Here is a 23,070-nt window from a genome sequence, read left to right on the forward strand (position 1 = left end):
GTCAGATTAGGAAGTGCCGGTCCTCATCCTTGGTCTCTTCTCTGCCTTTTTGCTGTAGCTTTTTGTTCTGAGATCCCACGCATAGGGTGTTCCAGTTTAAAAACTATATTGCATTTTCAAGACATCTCATCTCATTTACATTCTAATTTTGCAACCTGCAGGCCCTTGAACCAATGTTACCTTCACTCCAAATCTGCTTTATCCCTACCAAATGAATCAAAAGTTGCAGTGCTTCATTTTCCCCAGAGGAACAAATGGCAGTCACAAACTTACAAGGGAAGTTCAGGCTGAATGAGCACAGCAACTCTTCTCAGTAGACCTTGCCCCAAGGAGGCAGTTGAGAAGACTGAAGGTTCCCACCTTCCCACAGTTTCCTAAGTCTTTTCCTCCCCAGATCCTTCCCAAGCAGGAACCAGGGAACCAGGCAGAGGGCCTCCTCGGTAGTGGCACCTGCCCTGGGGAACTCCCTCCCATCAGATGTCAAGGAAATAAAAAAACTACCTGACTTTTAGAAGACATCAGAAGGCAGCCCTGTTTAGGGAAGTTTTTAACGTTTGATGTTTTATTGTGCTTTTAATATTCTGTTGGGAGCTGCCCAGAGTGGCTGGGGAAACTCAGCCAGATGGGCGGAGTATAAATATTACTACTACTACTACTACTACTACTACTACTACTACTACTAACTTCATCTTGTCTTTCTTTGCTCTGCCCTCTTCACTAATCTTTGTGTTCTGGGAGACCAGGGGGGAGGAGAGCTGGTCACAGCAGGAGGGGGAGACTCCCTGGCTTCTTAAGCAGTTTGCCTCTTGGCCACACTCCTGTCCAGCCTTTGCTTCTGCCTCTGATTTTGGACTGCTTCCTGCCACAGACTCTTCCTGCTCACTAAACCCTGTTACCTCTTCAGCTTCCAACACCTCCTCCTCCCCCCAGTCTTTTCCCTCTGTCCACTCATTGCTGTCCCACCACCAATCCCCTGGCTCTGTGCCTTCTTCCCCTGGGGATTCCCTGGATGGTGCCTCCCACCATTCCTGTGCACCCAGTCAGTCCATTATATCCTTGGAGGAAAAGATGGGATATTAATGCAATAAGAGAAACACTTTGTTTCTCACAGAACAACTGTGGGTCTTTTGGGGAAGTGGGTTTGTTGTGCAAGATCTATCTCTACACAAGCTGAATTTGCCCATATGTGACTGAACCTGCCTCCAAAATAGCAACAGTCAGGTTTCTGTTATCTTTCTGATTCAGAAGACCCTCTCCATTCAACTATTTAAAAAGCCCCTGAACTAAAAACAAAACAGAACATAGTGCACAGTTGACTGTATCTGTCAAGTGGGAGTAACTTTACCCTCTCTGACAGGGTTGCTCGGCTGATGAATGAGAAACGCATTGAATGATTACAGTTACAGTAACACAGAATGGCTCAAAGATCTGTTGCTGCTTCCTGTGTTGTGTGTGGTGTAACCCAGCATAGAATTTGGGGTGGTTTGTTTGCATGTTCTGTATTAGATCCAGGCTCATGCTCTGAATGGGGAAATTAACCGTTTCATGAATCATCATTCCTGCCATAGCAGTGAGAGTACAGCCTGGCATCTGGTAACCAAGGACACAGGTAAACAAACACAATGGCTCTGATGAGTTGCTAAGTCTGAATTTTGTGCTGTTGTGTTGGTTTGTGGGGAAATCACACAAACATACCTCTCTATGGACACAAAAACAAATAAATAGACTCATCTTCTGGGGAAGGGGGAATATGCCTGTCATTTTCCTATGTTTCCTCTGCCTGTGTCTTCCACCCTCTCCAGGACTACTAGTTTCTGTTGATTAGTTTAAATTGCAACTCCTTTGATGTTTCTTTGAGGTCTCCATCCTTTTGTGTCCTTCAACAGTCCAGAACTCCTGCAGATGGGTCCATGATTCATATAATGTCTGTGCTTTTCCAACAAAGCCCAAGATTTAAAACACACACACTCACACACAGGGCAAAATGCCGAGTGAAATCATTTTTCCATGATGCAAAAACCAAATGTGTTTTTGATCTGTCTTCTTCTGTTTTTATAATTCCCACATTCCTTAATAGGGTACATGGTCTGTTCTTTTTAGTCTTGGTTTTTTGCCAGACTGTTTTTTTTAAAATATATATATTAAAAAAAGCTTTTCGTTTCAAGATTTTAAAATTTAATTCACTTATTTTAGTTTGGCAGGTCTTCATGGCATTCATTTTGCCAAAGATCATATAGCCTGAGATTGTTTAGCACATCATAGATCTGAAATCATCAGTGTGTGTTTTGACCTATTTACCAGGGCTTGGTATCGTGACAAGAAACATTATATTTTCTTGGACAAACAGACAGTTTCTTTTTCAGCTCAGTCATGCTATCAAAGGCACTGCATTAGGTGTATCTACGTCTATTTGGTTTTGCATGGATGGAGTGGATCTAAACTTTATTACATCTGCATCAAAAGCCGATGGAAACTTTCTCCTGGAAACATTTACTAGCCATACTCTTAATATGTTTTCACTATGGGTTTTGGCATCGGTAGAAAGATGTGAATTATTTAGAATGAGAACTTCTCAAATTTGACCATCAGAAGCCAAGCCAAGTCAAGAAAAAGTATGTGAATTATTTAGAATTAGAGCTTCTCAAATTTGACCATCAGAAGTTAAGCCAAGTCAGGACAATGTACATTTGAGCTCCTCACTTCAGTATAACTGCTTCCCTAAGCCCAGCAGCTATACACCCTTTGTTCCTGGCTTACTACAAAACCATGAGGAAACTATGATTAGACGAGTCAGAGAATAACTCCTGGCTTCCTTAGCTAAGTGGGATAAGTTGGGATGCGATGAGTGATCCAGTGGGCAATGGAAGCAGTCATGGAAGCCCTTCAGAGAGCTGAAAAGAGGGATATAAATAACTCTTATAAATAAATACAATGCTTTTGTCAGGCCCAGCATCCTTGGACAGCATACAGGGCACATGTGTCCAGGCAAGGGCCACCAGAACAGGCATTTACTGTAGGGCCACCAGGGCTAGTCAAAGACATCTTGGCACCTGAGGCGAACCACAAAATGGTGCCTCTCCCAGCCAGAGAAGAAGGGGTGAGTGAACATCAGGAACAAGGGGGCAATAAAGGTCTACATCAGGAGCAGGAGAGGGAGAGATTCACAGTATTCATCAAGAAGACACTGTAGAAGTGGAATGGGGGAGGAGGCAGATTGGCCTCCAAGGAGAATGCTGCAGTGAGGGTTACATTCCTTGGAGGTCACATCTGCTGCCCCTGTGGATCCTGCCACCTGCTTCACCTTGCCTCACTAGTGGGCCTCACTGCCACCAGTTGATTCAGTTCCTCCATTCCAGCAGTGCAGCAGCCAGTCACTCACCTCTAACTGACACCAGGAATTGTATTTTTTGGAAATATAAGATGGCACCTCTCTGACTCCAATGGGGTGGGGGGAGCCTACCACATCCAGGTAGGCATATCCAGGAGAGTGAGTTGTGGTTGGAGCACCACTAGGATGTCAAATGGCTGTGGACAGTGGCAGATTCAATGGCAATGGCTGAGGTTTAGTGGTTAACTAGTATGTGGGTGGAAGCATTATTGCAATCTCTAGGGACCAGCTTGGAGTTGCGTCTCTGTGTTTACTGTTACAATTGAGCCACTAGATCCAAGAGAGATTTCAACCACCTGGTCTCCCAAGCAATAGCCTAGCAACTTACAAGAGGTGCTGGCTGCTACCTTGCAGCCACAACACTTCCTGTTTAGTGCTGCGTCTGAATTTTATTTTATTTTTAAAGTGCAGATCTGATACCAAAAGCTGAAGAAGTTTTAAAGTACTGCAGGGGAGCAGAGTGAAAATAATGGATCCAGTTGTACTTCTGACAAGATGTGGACAGAGACATCTGCCATGGAGGAGGCTTAAGCCTTTCCACACCTGACAAGTACCCCCTACAAATATTTCCTGTGCCCAACTGACTCCCCTATAGTTTTACAGCCAAACTTAGGGGCAGAAATGACTTGCCTTATACCAAGTGATACTATTGGTCCATCTAGCATTTGGGGCCACAGCCCATAAGATGCAAATGTTGAAAGATGGGCAGGCACAGGAGGCTGTAAACACTCTTGTGAGTTTAAAAGTGGAATTGTTAACTAGTTTTAGCAGGTGTGTTGAGTCCTTGAAGCAACGAAGGGCCATAGCTCAGTGGTAGAGCATCTGCTTTCCATGTAGAAGGTCCCAGGTTTGATCCCCTGCATCTCCCAGTAGGTCTGAGAATGTCACCTTGTCTGAAAACTGAGAGTCCCACTGTCAGTGTAAACAATACTGAGTTGGATGGACCATTGGCCTGACTCACTGTAAGGCAACTTCCTGTGTTCCTAATAAAATGACCAAGAACATCTTTATTGCAGCTGGGCGGATTAAAGGAGGCCAAGATGAATGGAAAGCTTGGTGACTTTAGAAAATAAGCACAAACACTTACTGTTGCTCTTAAGACTCTGCAGAAATGTCCATCACATCCAGCCCATGTTAATTCATCTACTCTACTGCTGGAACCAGCTAAACCCCATTTGATCATGTTTGGTTAGGCAAGGTTCAGGTTCACATGTGTCCAGCCAAGCCCAATGTGGTTTGTTAGCTTAATAGAAGCAGTTTAGGTTTCAGTCCTGTGTGCTGCTCCAAATGAACCCCATAACCCACTGAAAAAAAGTTCCTGAGGTCAATTAACTGAAGGCTGGATTTGGCAGGAAGTTCCTGGAAGCTGAGCAGGCTTTTAAAGCTCTTGCATTTTAGACAGCAGAGATAATGAGCGCTTGGTATCCTTGTTAGCAGCCCCGTCAGCTTTTAGAAATGAACCCTACCTTGTGCTATAGTTATTTTAAACAATTCAGCAAAATAAGCACCTATTATTACTGGAACACACAGTGGAAAAAGTGGATAATTTAATATTGAGATTGGTCCCAAAGCATTTCAAATGTTGAAGGAGAAGAAAAAAGCTCAAAAGACAAAGAACTGACTGGCTTTTTACTCTGTTGCATCAATGCCAAGAGCTGATTTCGCTTGTGGGTCACATGGGAGAATACTGTTATTTTACTCCTGAAACAGCGACTGGAAGTCCTCTGATGTAGGGTTGCCATGTTTTGAACAGCAAAAAAGAGGGCACATTTGCCAACTTCTACTTTCAATTATGGATCGCTCTACCCATGAAAAAGAGGACATGTCCTGGAAAAAGAGGACATATGGCAACTGGAAAACAATGGGTTGGTTCTCATGAGGGTCATAACGGTGGTGGCAATAAGCTACCCATTTCCCTCTAAGGAAGTCCTAGCAACGTCTGATTTCATTGACGTAGAACCAGTACGCCATATTGAAAATGTAAGTTGAGTGGATCTGTGAAAAGTTCAGCCAATAGTGACTGGTGCTAGTTGGAGCTCGTGGAGTGGGGAGCAGGACAGCTAATTGTAGGTGGAACCAGAGGTAGCAATAGACAGAGCCAACTACTTCTGGTTTCCTCCCCATCCTTCTCCTTTGCAGTTTGTATTCAGGGTGAATCTTTAAAAAGAATTTAAAGATTCTTTTTAAAGACCAGAGCTCCTGTACCTTTAGCAGTAGGGTTGAAAATTCCCTCCTCTACACAACTATGTAGGAGTCCTGTCCTCTTTTGCATCCGGTCAATACATACAACAGAAAGGTCTCTCACCTTCTTTCAGGTGTAGGGAACCTTTGGCCTGTCAGATGTTGCTGAACTACAACTCCCATCAGCAAGCACAACCAATGACTAGGGACAATGGCAGTTGTAGTTCAGCAACATCTGGAGGGCCAGAAAGTTCCCCATACCTGGTGTAACCATCCTCACTTGGTTTGCCATTCTTAATCCATTTGGAAGAGTTTTCTCTTTCCTTCTCCCTCCTTCCCTGTCTTCCCATTTTTAATGAGTCTGGAAAGAAGTACTTCCATCTTTGAGGAGCTTATCAGAGCTTGCAGGGCAGCAGCTGAAGAAGGAGCAAAAAGGGTTTTCTTGTGTGTGTGTTTCTTTGTGGCTGATTAGCTGCTCTCCCTGTGCAAAGGTCAGAGGGGGCAGGGTTTCTGTTGAGGCAGGTGATTAGCTGTGGGAGGAGCTTATCAGAGCTTGCAGGGCAGCAGCTGAAGAAGGAGCAAAAAGGGTTTTCTTGTGTGTGTGTTTCTAGCGGCGCACGCAGTTTGATCCATCTTTTAGATTTAGGGGAGCTAGTCTCAAACGTTTGTTGGGGGAGACCTAGGGTTTTTTTGGGGGGGGGAGTTATTTGTCCTGTCTTCACGCTTTTTATGATGGAGGACCACTGTAGCCACCCCCAACGACACGTTCTCAAGATGGAGGGTGAGGGAACAGCTGCAGTCGCCTGCGGTTCCTGCGCAATGTTTGCCATCTTGCCAAAGGTTGCAGGCAGCTTTACCTGCAGCAATTGCATGCTGATTGCCCTCTTAGAAGACAAAGTCCAGCAACTGGAGGAACGTGTATCTACGCTCCAAAGAATTAGAGAGCTGGAGCTCTTCTTGGAAGCAACAGAGCACACCGTCTCCACCAAGGAGGAGACAGGGAACTCCCCTGAGAAGGAGGCTAGTTCACCAACACAGGAGCCAGATATATGGAGAAACGTGACTCAAAGAAATAGGAGGCCCAGGGTTCGCTCTGATTGTTTAGAAATACACAATCGCTTTGAGGTCCTCTCCCCTAGCATGGAAGACGAAGAGCAGACTCCATTTGAGGATCTCTCCCTCATTACAGTCGATCAGGTATATGAAGACGAGCAGCAAAGTCAGTCCTCAGGGAATGTGCAGGCGACCTTGGAACGGACAGCTCATGGAAGAACCCCGACCAGACCTAAGAGGAGGCGTGTAGTGGTGATAGGGGATTCCCTACTGAGGGGAACAGAAGCAGTGATCTGTGGGCCTGACAAGATGTCTCGGGAAGTGTGCTGTCTCCCCGGGGCTAAGATCCAAGATGTAACTGAACGACTGCAAGGAATCATAAAACCCACTGACAAATACCCCTTCCTCTTGGTTCATGTGGGAACCAATGACACTGCAAGCAATAGCCTCCAGAAGATCAAAAGAGACTACGAGGCTCTGGGCAGGAAATTGAAGCAATTAAATGCACAAATTGTCATCTCATCTGTCCTCCCAGTTGAACGACGTGGCCCAGGGAGAGAGGGAAAAATAGTGGAACAGCTGGCTTCGCAAATGATGTAAACAGGAACGGTTTGGATTCTTAGATCACGGACTGCAGTTTCTTGAAGATGGACTTCTGGCAAGCGATGGGTGAGGGAACAGCTGCAGTCGCCTGCGGTTCCTGCGCAATGTTTGCCATCTTGCCAAAGGTTGCAGGCAGCTTTACCTGCAGCAATTGCAGCAATTTCTCACAACGGTTGGGAGAAATGTTTTTGCCAAAAATCTCAGAAACCTCATCAGGAGGGCTTTAAACTGACTAATGTGGGGGAGGGAGACAGTGCTCCTGAAGGTAGGAGTCTATCAATTGATGAAGATGATCATCCAAAGGTCATAGACCGAATGGAGCAAACAGCACGCAGACCTAGTGGTGGGAGGAAAAAATCCTTAAATAAGAGACACGGGGGAATGATTAATGGACTTCAATGTCTGTACACTAATGCGCAAAGCATGGGAAATAAACAAGATGAGCTTGAGCTCTTGGTACAGCAAACTAAATATGACATAATAGGCATCACTGAAACCTGGTGGGATAAGTCCCACGATTGGAATGTAATAATGGAGGGATACAATCTATTTCAGAAAAACAGACCAGACAAGAAAGGAGGAGGAGTGGCGTTATATGTCAGGGATGTGTATACCTGTGAAGAGATCCAAGATTTAGAACCTCAAAGCCAAAGTGAGAGCATTTGGGTCAAAATTAAGGGAGAGAAGAATAACAGTGACCTCATTGTGGGAGTTTACTATAGATCCCCAAGCCAAACGGAGGACATAGATGATGCCTTCCTGGAACAGATGGCCAAGCATGCAAAAGGAAGGGAGATAGTAGTAATGGGGGACTTCAATTACCCAGATATTTGTTGGATGTCAAACTCAGCCAAGAGCATAAGGTCAAACAGATTCCTCACTGGCCTTGCAGACAACTTCATTGTCCAGAAAGTGGGAGAAGCAACAAGAGGAACAGCCATTTTAGATCTGGTCCTAACCAATGTTGATGACCTGGTTAGTGGGGTAGAAGTGGAAGGATCATTAGGCACGAGTGATCATGCTCTTCTGAAGTTTACTATACAGCGGAAAGGAGCAGCCAAGCATACTAGGACTCAATTTCTTGTCTTTAAGAAAGCCGACTTCATAAAACTTAGGGAAGTGCTGGGTGAGATCCCATGGACAGTAATACTAAAAGGAAAGGGAGTTCATGATGGCTGGGAGTTTGTTAAGAGGGAGATAGTAAAAGCACAACTTCAGGCAATACCAATGAGACGGAAACATGGAAGGTGCCTAAAGAAGCCAGGGTGGCTATCTAAAGAACTTTTAACCGAGTTAAGATTAAAAAAGGATGTGTACAAAAAATGGAAAAGGGGGGAAACCATCAAAGAGGAATTCAAACAAATAGCCAGCACGTGTAGACACAAAGTCAGAAAAGCTAAAGCACAGAATGAACTCAGGCTTGCTAGAGAGGTTAAAAGCAACAAAAAAGGCTTTTATGGGTATGTTCATAGCAAAAGGAAGAACAAAGAAACAGTGGGGTCACTCAGAGGAGAAGATGGTGAAATGCAAACAGGGGACACAGAAAGGGCTGAACTCCTCAATGCCTTCTTTGCCTCAGTCTTCTCCGATAAAGAAAACAATGCCCGACCTGAAGAATTTGGAGCAAATGATTCAGCAGAGGAAACACAGCCCAGAATAACTAAGGAGATAGTACAAGAATACTTGGCTAGTCTAGATGTATTCAAGTCTCCAGGGCCAGATGAACTGCATCCAAGAGTATTAAAAGAACTGGCAGATGTGATCTCAGAACCACTGGCAGTCATCTTTGAGAATTCCTGGAGAACAGGCGAAGTCCCGGCAGACTGGAGGAGGGCAAATGTTGTCCCTATTTTCAAAAAGGGGAAAAGAGAGGACCCAAATAATTACCGCCCAGTCAGTCTGACATCAATACCAGGGAAGATTCTGGAGCAGATCATTAAGCAAACAGTCTGTGAGCACCTAGAAAGGAATGCTGTGATCACCAATAGTCAGCATGGATTTCTGAAAAATAAGTCATGTCAGACTAACCTGATCTCGTTTTTTGACAGAATTACAAGCCTGGTAGATGAAGGGAACGCAGTGGATGTAGCCTACCTTGATTTCAGCAAGGCATTTGACAAGGTGCCCCATGATATTCTTGTAAAGAAGCTGGTAAAATGCGGTCTTGACTATGCTACCACTCAGTGGATTTGTAACTGGCTGACTGACCGAACCCAAAGGGTGCTCATCAATGGTTCCTCTTCATCCTGGAGAAGAGTGACTAGTGGGGTGCCACAGGGTTCTGTCTTGGGCCCGGTCTTATTCAACATCAACAACTTGGATGATGGACTCAAGGGCATCCTGATCAAATTTGCAGATGACACCAAACTGGGAGGGGTGGCTAACACCCCAGAGGACAGGATCACACTTCAAAACGACCTTGACAGATTAGAGAACTGGGCCAAAACAAACAAGATGAATTTTAACAGGGAGAAATGTAGAGTATTGCACTTGGGCAAAAAAAATGAGAGGCACAAATACAAGATGGGTGACACCTGGCTTGAGAGCAGTACATGTGAAAAGGATCTAGGAGTCTTGGTTGACCACAAACTTGACATGAGCCAACAGTGTGACGCGGCAGCTAAAAAAGCCAATGCAATTCTGGGCTGCATCAATAGGAGTATAGCATCTAGATCAAGGGAAGTAATAGTGCCACTGTATTCTGCTCTGGTCAGACCTCACCTGGAGTACTGTGTCCAGTTCTGGGCACCACAGTTCAAGAAGGACACTGACAAACTGGAACGTGTCCAGAGGAGGGCAACCAAAATGGTCAAAGGCCTGGAAACGATGCCTTATGAGGAACGGCTAAGGGAGCTGGGCATGTTTAGCCTGGAGAAGAGGAGGTTAAGGGGTGATATGATAGCCATGTTCAAATATATAAAAGGATGTCACATAGAGGAGGGAGAAAGGTTGTTTTCTGCTGCTCCAGAGAAGCGGACACGGAGCAATGGATCCAAACTACAAGAAAGAAGATTCCACCTAAACATTAGGAAGAACTTCCTGACAGTAAGAGCTGTTCGACACTGGAATTTGCTGCCAAGGAGTGTGGTGGAGTCTCCTTCTTTGGAGGTCTTTAAGCAGAGGCTTGACAACCATATGTCAGGAGTGCTCTGATGGTGTTTCCTGCTTGGCAGGGGGTTGGACTCGATGGCCCTTGTGGTCTCTTCCAACTCTATGATTCTATGATTCTGTGATCTCTCTTTTTAGACAGAGGAGACAATATGCACCTCTAATTGATTGATGACTATATACGGGTGTCGGGAGTGGAGAAAGAGTGGACTCTGGTTCTGGGTTTTCTTTCAGGAAGCTGCAGCCCCAGTTTGCCAAGCTGAAAAACTATCCCTGGAATTACTTTGTACTTCATGTGCTTGATGGAAATGCCATCCTGCCATGCCAAAATTTGTTTTTGAAGCATTACTGTTTGGGCAGAGATCCAGAAACAATATATATATTTCTTTAAAAGAGCAAGACCAGAACTATGCCAAGTGATCCAAGTACAGATAGTTCAGATATGGTTCAGGTGAGGAGTGCTTATAAGGTAAATATCTGATCTGCAACCTGGCTGGGTTGGAGAGAAGCCGGTTATTAATCCTAATCCACATTGGAATTGTGACAAGCACAGACACTCATTTGCCCCCAAGGCAGCTGTTCCATTGACACCTTTTGTAAATAGGCCTTTCATTTTGCTAAAAGGTATTAATGTATTTGTAGAATGTTGGGCTATTTTCTCAGGCTTCTTGGAGCTTTTTACTAAACAAAAACTTTTTGAAAACATGATATCCCATCCCGTTAATTCCTTAGAAAATTGCCAAATGTGCAATTGGGCAAGATTTGGTGAGTCATTACAGGATTATTATTTTCCACCGTTCACAGCTTTTCCTGTTATATAACAGTATACAGATATAGCTTTTCAGGCATTTGCAGTGGCATCTGTCAGTTCAGCACACTTGGGAACTCAGTCAGCCTTAATTCATAAATCCACCTCATTCATAGTAACCACAAGCAATGTTTCCCATGAGAGAACAATTTTGCAATGTTTCAACTGCTGTCAGTGAAAACAATTGATCAGCCAGTCAAAGCGATTGCTATGCGTATGTTCTGAAGGCTGCACACTGACTTTGCATTTATGCATGCTTACTTTAGAGTAAGCTCTGCTGGACTCTGTAGGACTTATTTCCAAGCAAACATGCATAGGATTGCTAAGCAAGTCCCTTTCAGAAGAGTAACTGGACTTCTGGATTCTATATATTTATTAGCAGTATCCGAAGGCTTAAGCATTATGATGGAGTCCCTGAGATATTTTTAATGGTATTCTGACTTTCCAGGAGTCTGTCTCATCCTTTTTGAAACTCAGTTACACTACTGGGCAATCCTATTATGGGTAGCAGTGAGTTCCAAAGGTCAACCAACGCGGTTTCCCCCTCTCAAAGCACTTGAGGAATCCTCATACAGTGGTACCTCGGGTTACATACGCTTCAGGTTACACACTCCGCTAACCCAGAAATAGTACTTCAGGTTAAGAACTTTGCTTCAGGATAAGAACAGAAATCGGGCTCCGGTGGCGCAGTAGCAGCAGCAGGCCCCATTAGCTAAAGTGGTGCTTCAGGTTAAGAACAGTTTCAGGTTAAGAGCGGACCTCTGGAACAAATTAAGTACTTAACCTGAGGTACCACTGTATACAACTACTGAATGCTATGTAAAGGTGTAAAAAATAATGTTGTGCACAACATATCTTGGAGAAAGGAGCATATGATTGTATTTGAGGGCCGGGGCAGTCAACAGCACTGTTCAGACATTTGTCAGAACATGTGTGTACTCGGAAGTGAGATACATATGTTCAGAGGAAGCGCCTCAATAAAATTTAAAGAGCCTAAGACCTTGCAGACTGCACATGCTCACAAACTGTAGGCCAGAGCTTTGTGTGTGTTGAGACACTAGTATGTCGGCTGCATGTGTCGCGCAAATGTTCCCTGCACTCCTCCCAGGGCTGGAAAGGGATAAGTTCAATCTCTGGTTTGCTAGGAAAACTAAATTACTGTGTCATGAAATGATGCATCTCTAAAAAGTGTGTCACCAACATGAGAAGTTTGGAAAGTTCTTGCCTATGAGGTAGGGGAGGGGTAGCTAATGTAGGACCCTCCAGATTGGGACATCAGCCTCAGCCAGCATGGCTAATGGTGAGGAGTGGTAGGAGTATAATACAAGGACAGCTGGGGCGCAGCTTTTTGGCTACTTCTGGGGTAAGGCCTGAACTAATAATCATGAGCAGGCATGGCCTGGTCCCCCCCCCTTTCTACAAGGCATCCTGAGAACATCTGGACAGGGCTTTGAAGAAAGCAGAATTTTCCCATGGCATGCTCACATCTTTCTCTCGCTCTCTTCCATGGTTGCCTCCAGTTAAAGATGTCTTGACTGCAGGCTTAGGGCTTATCCACACTTTCTCTTGTCCCGCTGCCTCCTCCCTGGAGAAAACGGCAATTCAAGCTTCCCCCCCAAATTGTCACTTGTTCTGATCTATCACTAAATAACAAGTTTTAGCTTGGAAAGAAGCGGTGTAAGGGATAAACCACTTGGATCCAAGCTTTTAAGGCATGGCATAAGTGGAAGTGTGGATGAGATCCTAGTCATAAAATGTGCAACAAAGCCTGAATGTTATGTCAGGCATCCAGCAGGCGGCTGGGACTTTGAGGATCAGAGTTTTTCTCTTCCAGGGCACAGAGCCTTGGTGCCTGGGCTGAGCAAGATTCCAAAGTCCCATCCCTTGACCGCAGAAGAACTCCCTCCAGCTCAGATATTTGTGCTCTTTTTGCACCATTGAAACAAAATGTACTTTGCCCGGCCTTGACTCTCAAAACAGATTATTTTTGAAATGAAAGCGAAAGCTCAGCTTTCACTTTAGAAAGTCAGATTAGGGCGAATCTTGGCACATTCCCAGACATGCAAATCCTGCTGGATGCTTTGACACCCAGTTCATAGCCACTTAACAATTTGTTTTCTTGGTCAATCAAGGATGGAGATCCTGCTTTCTTGATGTCCCCGGAATGCTAGTGTCAAATTGAATTGCAGGCTGACAAAGTCTCACCACTGATTCATGTTTCTCTTTGTCTCAACCCATTTGTTTTCCCGAAGCTCTCAATCATCCACTTCTTACTCTGCAGCCACTGTTCCCTGAATGAATATTCATTTCCCCCTCCAGACAGTAACTTATACTGTGTTTGAGATCTAGGCCTGCTGATGTGTTTGCATGTATTCTGTGTCTCAGCAATATCAAATGTTTCCTTGTCCCCTCCTGGTCTAGCTGCAGTCCATCTGATCTGCTCTCTCCTTCCTGCAGCATTATCTCATTGCACCTCGGACCACTTTTGCAAATGTAAGGTGCACATTGTATGCAGAGCCCATGGAAATAATCTCCCAGGAAACTTAGGGGCAACCTCCAGGAAATCCACTTTATATGGCCCTGGAACAGATTGTCCGCATGAAAGATACATTGTCTGAGCTGTGTACAGTTGGTTAATTAAGCAGGCTGACTAATGCCAGAATGGCAGTTTATATTGCTGCTCCCTGGTTTGACTTCGGTATTTAGTTCTGTTTTGCCTCACTGGAAAAGTAATACGGTGAGAAAACAAGTTTGCCAGATAACAACCAGCTACTGTTTCATTCCAAACTGCGCAGTGTGTCATTTTGCTTAATGCACCTATTATTTCAGGTGGGAAATGAGTCACCTAAATATTTTGTTCACTCTTGGAAATGATCTAGGAGTGTGCAAATGGCATGAAACTAAATGACAGAGGTCACTGTGGCAGTTTTGGTCTTGAGACAGAATTATTTCAACATTTCTCAAAACTATTTTGACCCCCTTTCCGGTTCCACAGTCCAGCACAGCCTATTTCTTTCACTGGTGAAAGTGCTGACAGCTTCTGCTGAATGGGAGGTTCAGTGTACAGGGCCAGTAATCCAACACTGGTTTTAGCAGAGGAAAGGAAAGTGTGGTGTAGTGGTTAAGTCAGGGATAACCAAAGTGGTACCCTCCAGATGCTGTTGGACTGAAACATGCATCACCCCTACTGTTGACTGTGATGACTAGGGATGATTGGAGCTGTAGCCCAACAACATCTGGAGTTACCGCAAAGGGTACCACATTTGCTGCCTCTTGGTTAGGCTGTCAGGCTAGAAGTGGGGAGACTCAGCTTCACATCCTCAGAAAACATTGGGTGACCTTGAGCCACTGTCTCTCTCTCTTTCTCTCTCTCTCTCTGCCCAGTCTACTTCACAGGATTGTTCTGATGAAAGGGAAAAGACAGGGAAGAACCATGTGTGCTGCCATGAGCACACTGGAGAAAGGTGAGATATAAATGTAAGAAGTATATGTCTGAACCTTTCCTAAAGCTACACCCAGGAGAATGCCAAAGGGACAAAGCAGCAGCAGTGATCTCTTCTTAAATCAAGATAGGATGCCCTGTTAGATCAGAGGGAAAGCAGCCACTTCCACCAACCCAGCGTTGAAGAACATTGGTCTTCTGCCAAAGGGTATTTAACCACCCTTGGCTGGTGGAGGTGTAAGACTCCACAGCTGCAGGGTTCCCCCCTCCCCCTAAAATACAGACTGTTCTTCCTGTGCCATGTCCACTCTTTTTTAAGCCACTGCACTCATGCACATTGGGGCCCTAGGCCTCATATGCAGAGAAATCAGCTTATACAACCAGCACAATGCCAGAAACACCATATGCATGAAAACATTTAAGGGGGGGAATGGAGTGTCAGAATTATATCCAAGGTATCATGCACCTCTAAGCATATGGAGGAGATTAAGCATATAGTCATACCTTGGGTTACAGACCCTTCAGGTTGCCTGTTTTCGGGTTGCGCACCGCTCTGAACCCGGAAGTACTGGAACAGGTTACTTCCGGGTTTCGGCACTCGTGCCTGTGCAGAAACACTAAACTGTGCTTTGCGCATGCGCTGAAGTGCCGAATTGTGACCCGCGCGTGCGCACACACAGCACTGTGGGTTGTGAACGCTGCGGGTTGCGAACATGCCTCCCTCACGGATCACGCTCGCAACCTGAGCATCCACTGTATTATACTTAGTTATTTTAAAGAGGGAAGTTTCTAGGTTGAAGTGCATTTGGGGTACACTCATGTGTTTTGTTGTGCTGGGAAGTCCCTCTTCAGTATAAGAAAGCGTTGCATAGTGTTTCACTGGCCTTGGGTAAGCTTGGATTCTGGTCCCCCCTCTGCCAGGAAGCGCAGCTGATGACCTTGGGTCAGTAATTCTCTTCCAGCCTAATCTACCTTACAGGGTTGTTGTGAAGATAAGGTTGAGGAAGGAAGAATCATGTATATCACTGTAGAGCATATAGAGCTGCATCCTTTAAGTACCAGGGGACTTATAAAGCTCCCTACTGGTCTGCTTATTTGCCAAAAGTGCCTTCACATTGTTCCCCAAATGGTTCTTGTCTAAACAAATGAATAAATAAACTAAGAAATCAAGCACAAGTGGTGGCTGCGGTGGGGTTGTTGACTGAATCTTAGGCAACGGAATGCTTGCTTTTCAATAGAATCACTGTCTGTTTTGATGCGCTGCACATGCGCTCAGTGTGCATTACGGGTATCGGATGACAAATGCTGTGTTGTACATGACACAAGCAAAATATCCTCCTGATAGAAGCTTTTTTCTTTTTTTTAATGCTTCTGTGCTAGACACAATGCAGGCACAAATCACCCAAATCATTCTGCTTATAGCTTATTTCATAGAATGGCAGTACAGACAGGCCAGAAGCCAGACTTGCACAACTCATGGCCCACCAAGCCAAATGCAACCATGTAGGGCTCACAAAGGGCTCAAAAAACCACCTGTTTTTGCAGCCTGCAAGGGACCAACAAGGCACTGAGACTGTTTGGGAGGCCACAGTGCAGGACTGACTTCAACTTGGAGGATGAGAAATTGTGCAGGCCTGACATGAGCTTGGCTCAGGGGTCTTTCAGACTGTAATCCTACCTTGGAGTAAGTTCCAATGCAGGGGGTTACTTCTGAGAAGAAATGTATTGGATTGTGCTGCAAGTCTATTTTTTTATTATTATTACCAAAATAATCACCATGGTCCATCACTGTGTTTCACATTGACAGCTCAAGAACACAGGCTTGGGATCCCTAAACAGTAACGGGATTACTAATCGAAACAGATCCTAAGCATGCACAATTGCTTAAGGCAGTGGTTTTCAACCAGTGTGCCGTGGCCTTGAATGATGGTCAGGGGTACTGCAAGCAACAATGGCCTCTGTCCCTCTTTCCTTCCCTCTCGCGTCTCTTCCTCCCAAAGGCTTGCACAGCTGTTAGTTGCAGCAGCCCTGGCTACAAGCTCAGAAGGAGAATGCTGCCTCTGGGGTTGGCTAGGGGGTGCTGGTTGCCAGTAACTGAGGTGGCATCAGAGTAAGCAAGCAAGTGGGTCCACCAGCCCTTGCTGTTAGGAATGAGCAGACAAGTGGGAGGTCAGGCAGGTGGGCAGGCAGGCACTGCGGTGGCCTTTCTAGTGCTTGCTGTGTGCAAAGCCTGCCTGGGAGCTGAATGCCCAGTGCTGAAGGGAAGCCTTTCCACCATGCAGGCCTAGCAGTGCCCACTGCTGTCACAACTGTCTCCAAACCTGGACTCATGTTCACCTTTGGCCAATCTCCATTGGGCCACCTAGACTGGGGGCATTCTCTTCCCAGGCCCCTGTGGGGCAGGAGGGGCAGCTCAGAGACCAGGGGCAGCGGAAGAGGCTGCCTGGAGGACTCCCAAGGAGAGGGGAGGAGAGAGGAGGTTTAGGGACACTCCACAAGAGAGGGTATTCGAAAAAGGGTGAGAGGCTGCCAGCTCTGCAGGCAAGGGGTGATGTAACTGGGCTCCTGAGCCCCACAGGGTTGTCCCAGAAAGAATGTAGCTGGTGGAGCTGTGGATTCGAAAAGGTTGAAAACCTCTGGCTAAAGGTCATAAGAACATGGCAAACTCAGATTGATAGCTAGCCCAACATTCTCTGCAAAAATCAATGCATGTTCAGTGGCAGACTGAAATCCATCCAATTGTTCACTAGTAGACTATAGTCGGAGAAGGGACGCGGGTAGCGCTGTTGGTTAAACCACAGAGCCTAGGACTTGCTGATCAGAAGGTCAGCGGTTCGAATCCCTGTGACAGCGTGAGCTCCCGTTGCTTGGTCCCTGCTCCTGCCAACCTAGCAGTTCAAAAGCACGTCAAAGTGCAAGTAGATAAATAGGTACTGCTCCGGCGGGAAGGTAAATGGCGTTTCCGTGCGCTGCTCTGGTTCGCCAGAAGCGGCTTAGTCATGCTGGCCACATGACCCGGAAGCTGTACGCCGGCTCCCTTGGTCAATAAAGCGAGACAAGCGCTGTAACCCCAGAGTCAGTCACGACTGGACCTAATGGTCAGGGGTCCCTTTACCTTTTAGACTATAGTCGATCCAGCACTGAACAAGACAATGCAAGTCCAGCTCTGAATAGTAATTCAGACCTGGACTTGCATTGTCTTGTTCAGTGCTGTAGAGCACATGCTTTGCATTCCAAGGTTTGTTCCCTGGCTTCTGCAGGCAGAGCTGGGAAAACTGACACCGTGGAGAACTGTTGCTAGTCAGTGTAGAGAATACTAATCTAGATGGACCAATGGTCTGGCTCAGTCTAAGAAAGGTTTTTCTGCTCCCCAGGGTCAGAGAGAAACAGATGGAGAGAACAAGGCTTGACTGGGCAATTCTACACAAGCTCTCCATCCTTTGCTAGCACAAGAGCACATGATTCCACAGTAGCATAATGGACAAGAGTATCATGTCATCATCCATAAACATCAAACAGGCAGTGACAACAACAAAAACATTTCAGACATTTATACTGCATTGTATCTTTTCTCAGTCTGCTATTCTTCCAAGCACATGGTTACAAACTGCAAGAAACATATTGCCTGCCTTAGGTTTTTTTTAAAAAAATAAATAATTCTAATAGATTTGCAAAAATCCTTTGCTAGGACCACTGCAACACAAATCCTTGTTTTGGAAACAGATGATGAAGAGAAGCCAGCAACAGTGATTCACCAGTTGGAGTCTCAGGGCTGGAGGCTTCCTCATAGCTGCTTGAGCACTAGGAAATCTATGTCTGAGATGGCTTGCTTTCATTTCCTTATTCCACATGCCTAGTTGTTTGTATATGAGTATATGTGAGAGGATTCCAAAGACCTTTCCTGGTAAACAACTTCCCCTGGCACGCAGACAGGGTACAGCTTTAATAAGACTAAAAATATGCATTACATAAGGGAGGGTTATCATCTAAAGCGAAAAGCCCTCCAGGTAGGAGAGCATCTGGGATTTCATTTTGGCGTCCATACAGCTTCATTTGAAAGCATCAGAGTTTGGGTCAATGTGACCCAGACTGAACACAAGTGGCTCAGATTTCCTTAAAAACTAAGTGATTCACAGACAGGAGAGACAAGAAGGCAGGCAATGCATAAAGGCTAATAACAGATGCTAGATAACATATAATTTTGCAAGTGGGTACATGAAAAACACACATACCAGGATGGACTTGTCTTTATCAACACACCATCAAGCCCTGTCTGAGGTCTGTTTTTCCTCTTACGATTGCTCATCCTGATGATAGTGCACTTCCCTTTAAAAGTACATTTTTTACCTGTGGCAATCGTACAAAGCGCAACCAGGGATTTGTAAACAACCTGCATTGCTGCTGTTGTTTAGTTACTTATTTATCTGATGGATTTATAGTCTGGTCTTCCAGGGTGGTTCACAACAATGATGATAACAAAATGCCATGATCATAATAAAACAATTTCTGAAACCAAGAAATAATATAAAATAACAGTGAACAGCGGTGCTGAAACTCTCTGCAGAATTGCATCACAGGGGCTGAGAAAACATAAAGAGAGCCCTTCTGGATCAGGCCAAAGGCCCAACTAGAACATGATGCTAGAGTCACCCCAGGAGGACACTGGAGGGTAGCACTATCTCTGTCATTCTTTGAAAGACGATCATCAAACAGTGTGACCAAGTTTGTTTAAGTGCTGTAAAGAGATCTGAAGCCAGACTGAAATCAGTCAAGAAAGCCTGTTTCCTTCAGGGTATACCCTCCAATATTTCTCTGATGAAAATAGGGATATCTAATAATAATAATAATAATAATAATAATAATAATAATAAATAATTTTACTATTTATACCCCACCCATCTGACATGGGTGGGAAAACTCCATACCCTCCAACATTTCTCCATAGGGACATGCTAAGGAAAAGCAGGACATTCTTGGATCAAATCAGAAACCGGGGTGGCTTCTGTAAATCTGGGACGTCCCTGGAAAATAGGGAGACTTGGAGGGTCTGTCAGGGTTGATTGCAGCTGGCTTGCCAACATCCTCTCAATCAACTTGGCCAACCACTCTGTCAGTCACTTTGGTGGTGGCAGTGAAATATACAAATGAAGGCTGTGACCGTGTACCCCTGTACCTCAGAGTAAACCCTATTGAACTCAATGGGACTTGTTTCTTAGTAGACATGAGTAGGATTGCACTGCTAATGACTTGCCTTAGGGATGGGAAATATGTGACCCTCCAAATCTTGTTGGACTCCCACTCCCAACAGTCAGAGCCAGCATGGACAGTTTACATGTATGATGAGTGTTGTAATCCAACAACATCTGCAGGGCCAGCTATCTCCCAACCAAAAACACAGTTAGAATGGTGTTACTTTGTTTCCTCGAACATTGCAAATTAACTTAAACTTCCAAAATGGCTGTCATTTAACACTGTTAAATCACCACAGACCATTGCCTCTGACCACCTCAGGCAGGCAGTCCAAAACTGGAAGCCAGGCCGAGAGATGATAGCAGCCAATAATCCACAGGCAGCTCAGAAGTTAATTTCAATAAATGGTATCCTTGAGGCCATTTTTGCTGCTTCAGTAATCTGGTTGCAAGCCAAAGTAAAAGGTGGACAAGATGAGCAAATCCACCTGCCAGAGAGAAAGCCAAAATAGAGAAATATTTCTCCCCTGAGAGGATTAGAGGAAGGATGGAGTGTATAAACTAGAGACTCAAGGAGGAACCAGCACTAAAAGCATTAAAGGAATTATTCAACAACACAATAAATCAAAGCTGCAAACCTAGTTATTAAAAGTGCAGCCATCCAACTTGGACCCCGGGGGGAACATAACCAGTGACATTACTCACAGATGAGCCACTGTCAAGACAAAAGGTACAAACTATGAGATAAACAGCAGGTTCAAAATAATAATAATGAGCTGAGATACCTATGTTCCTCCTGAGGACTCTGCCGCTTCTTTTCTGCAAGGTTTTAGACAGGCACTGTCTAAATTATAGTGCCCCTACTCTTGAGGGATGCATTTAGGGTGATAGAATATTGCTCTTCAAACACTCCAGTGGCTGTGGAGAGACTTTTCATGCATGCTTACAGCTCCACTTCCTACACTGGATCCTAAAGCTTGGAAGAGTGGAAACTGAAATCATAGAAGATGCATGATCTAGAGTGCAATCCTGCACACAGGTAGGCTACTTAAATCCCACCAATGTCAAAGGGCTCATTTAATCACCTTACTCTGTTTGCAGCCACTCAGCTCCATCCTATTCATACCCTCCAACTTTTCTCTGATGAAAATAGGGATGCCCTATCACATAATAATAATAAGAATTTTACTATTTATACCCCACCCATCTGACAGGGTTGCCACTCTGGGTGGCTTCTAACACATATAAAAACATAATAAAACATAAACATAAAAAACCCTTCCCTATACAGGCCTGCTCAGATGGTGCAGGGGTCGGAAAACTCCATACCCTCCAACATTTCTCCATAGGGATGTCCTAAGGAAAAGCGGGACATTCTGGGATCTAATCAGAAACTGGGATGGCTTCTGTAAATCTGGGACGTCCTGGGAAAATAGGGACACTTGGAGGGCCTGACTATGTATGCCTTAATGGACAATTCATATGAGGCCTATTTCAAGAAGGGTGCATAGGGATTATTGCAGCACTGAATCAGATTTGTAGAGGTGTAGAGGAAGCTCCTGTTGGATTTCAGTCACTTCTAATAGCTCTCAGTGTTTTGCAAGAGGACTATAGGGGATCCACTCTGGGGAATCTCCCCATCTTGAACTTCTCTGCTATCTGATATGGTTCGTATTGAGTCGGGGCTTCATTCTGGACTGGAGAAGCCACTCCTCTATGGTGTGTATTTCTATTAGAATTATAGCAATTCTTTCCAACGCGCATCTATACAAATAAATGGGCACAGGGGTGCCAACTTGAATAAAATATTGTGTGGGGGTGTGTGTAAGCCCCACCCTGCATAATTGATCACATGACACAGTGCATTCACACCATTTGAATGGCAATGTCCATCTACTTTTGGGGAACCCAGCCCCCTCAAATATTTTATTGGGGAGCCCAAAGGGACCTCACCTCCTAGGAGTTGGCTCCTTTGAATGGTCATATGCCAACTTTATGCAAATCTGTGTCCTCCTCTTTTGGGCCTCTCTTTTTTTGGCATTTTCAATCTGAAGGCCCTCTGCCCGAGTCCTTGGAAAGCCCCTGCTGGCCAGAGGCATGGCTCTGTGCCAGGCAACTTCGTATGTGTACAAACAGGAGCATTGCCACAGCAAATACTGCACCACTGTGTAAATACAGTAATAAGGGAAGTGGAGTAAGATTTTGCTGAGAAAAAGTCGGAATAATAAACCAGACTAGAGTGCAGACTGGGGAAGCATATAAACAGCGGACAGACTGAACCCCTTACGTTGAGGGAAAGAATGTAAACATCAGGATCCCAAGTTTCTTTAAAATTACCATGAAACTAAATATCCTTGGAGCAATAAATCTGAGCTCTTGCCTGGGGATGAGCACCAAAGGGAACGATGTTATCCTTGCACCGGCCCTGAGGGAGAACTATGCATTCGCTTCACATTCCTGTGGGGACAAGACTGCTGAACAAACACGCGAACCTACTGATTAGTGGCCATCTCTGGTTAAAGAATAAATCTTTAGAAAAACACACCTGGAGAGATGCTTGACACCAAAGAAAGTGAACATGGAGCAGTCCTAAAAGTGAAATCCAATGCTATACATATTTAGTAGGCTTCCCAGCCAGGGGAAGATGGAGGGGGGGTAGTTACATAAGCTGCTTTCCGTTTCCCTTTGAATTGGGCTTGGGTGCGATTGAAAATGACTTGATCCAGATGAAAGCAGGCACCTGAGCCAATTTATTCAGGCAAGCGTCATTAGGGAGGTTTATGTTTATAGGAAGAAATAGCGAGGACTTTCAAACATATTGATAGCTTTAGAAACAGTGTCACTGCCAGAGATCAAGTGAAGGAAAGGGAGGGAAGAGAGACTCCTTGTGGGATCTCATGTTTGTTTGCACATTTACAGCAAGGTGGAGGAGCAGCAATCAGATATTTCTGCATTCAGACTCAAAGATGCTCATAACCTCCTGAAAAGATTCATTAGGGAATCCTTGCCTCAGAGCTTGTCTGGCTCCTACTTCTCTCCAACACACTCACCCTCCAGATACTCATTGGCATTCATGAGATGCTCTTTATGGATTCCCTTTGATCTGAGGCATCATCAAAGGCAAGCCGATATCTCTGAGTATTTATTCATGAATGTCTCCAGTAGAAGTAAATGCGATCTGTCTCACTCTGAAACTCTGTCCTAACACCAACAAACCAATCCGGCCCAAATCAAAGCACTTTGAGGTCTGGCAGATTTCAATGGCAGTGCTGAGCACAGCCTTCAGTCTCTCCTGTTG

The 23,070-nt window shown here is 45.0% G+C and overlaps 1 protein-coding gene across 1 annotated transcript in view; it reads right to left on the reverse strand.

Annotated features, from left to right (window-relative positions):
- The window catches only part of SGK1 (serum/glucocorticoid regulated kinase 1), a 75,947-nt gene that overhangs the window by 40,471 nt on the left and 12,406 nt on the right, over window positions 1-23,070 (reverse strand). The gene's annotated exons all lie outside the window — the stretch shown is intronic.

This window comes from Podarcis raffonei, chromosome 3 (assembly GCF_027172205.1).
Source record: "Podarcis raffonei isolate rPodRaf1 chromosome 3, rPodRaf1.pri, whole genome shotgun sequence".
In the NCBI taxonomy this organism is placed as follows: Eukaryota; Metazoa; Chordata; class Lepidosauria; order Squamata; family Lacertidae; genus Podarcis; species Podarcis raffonei.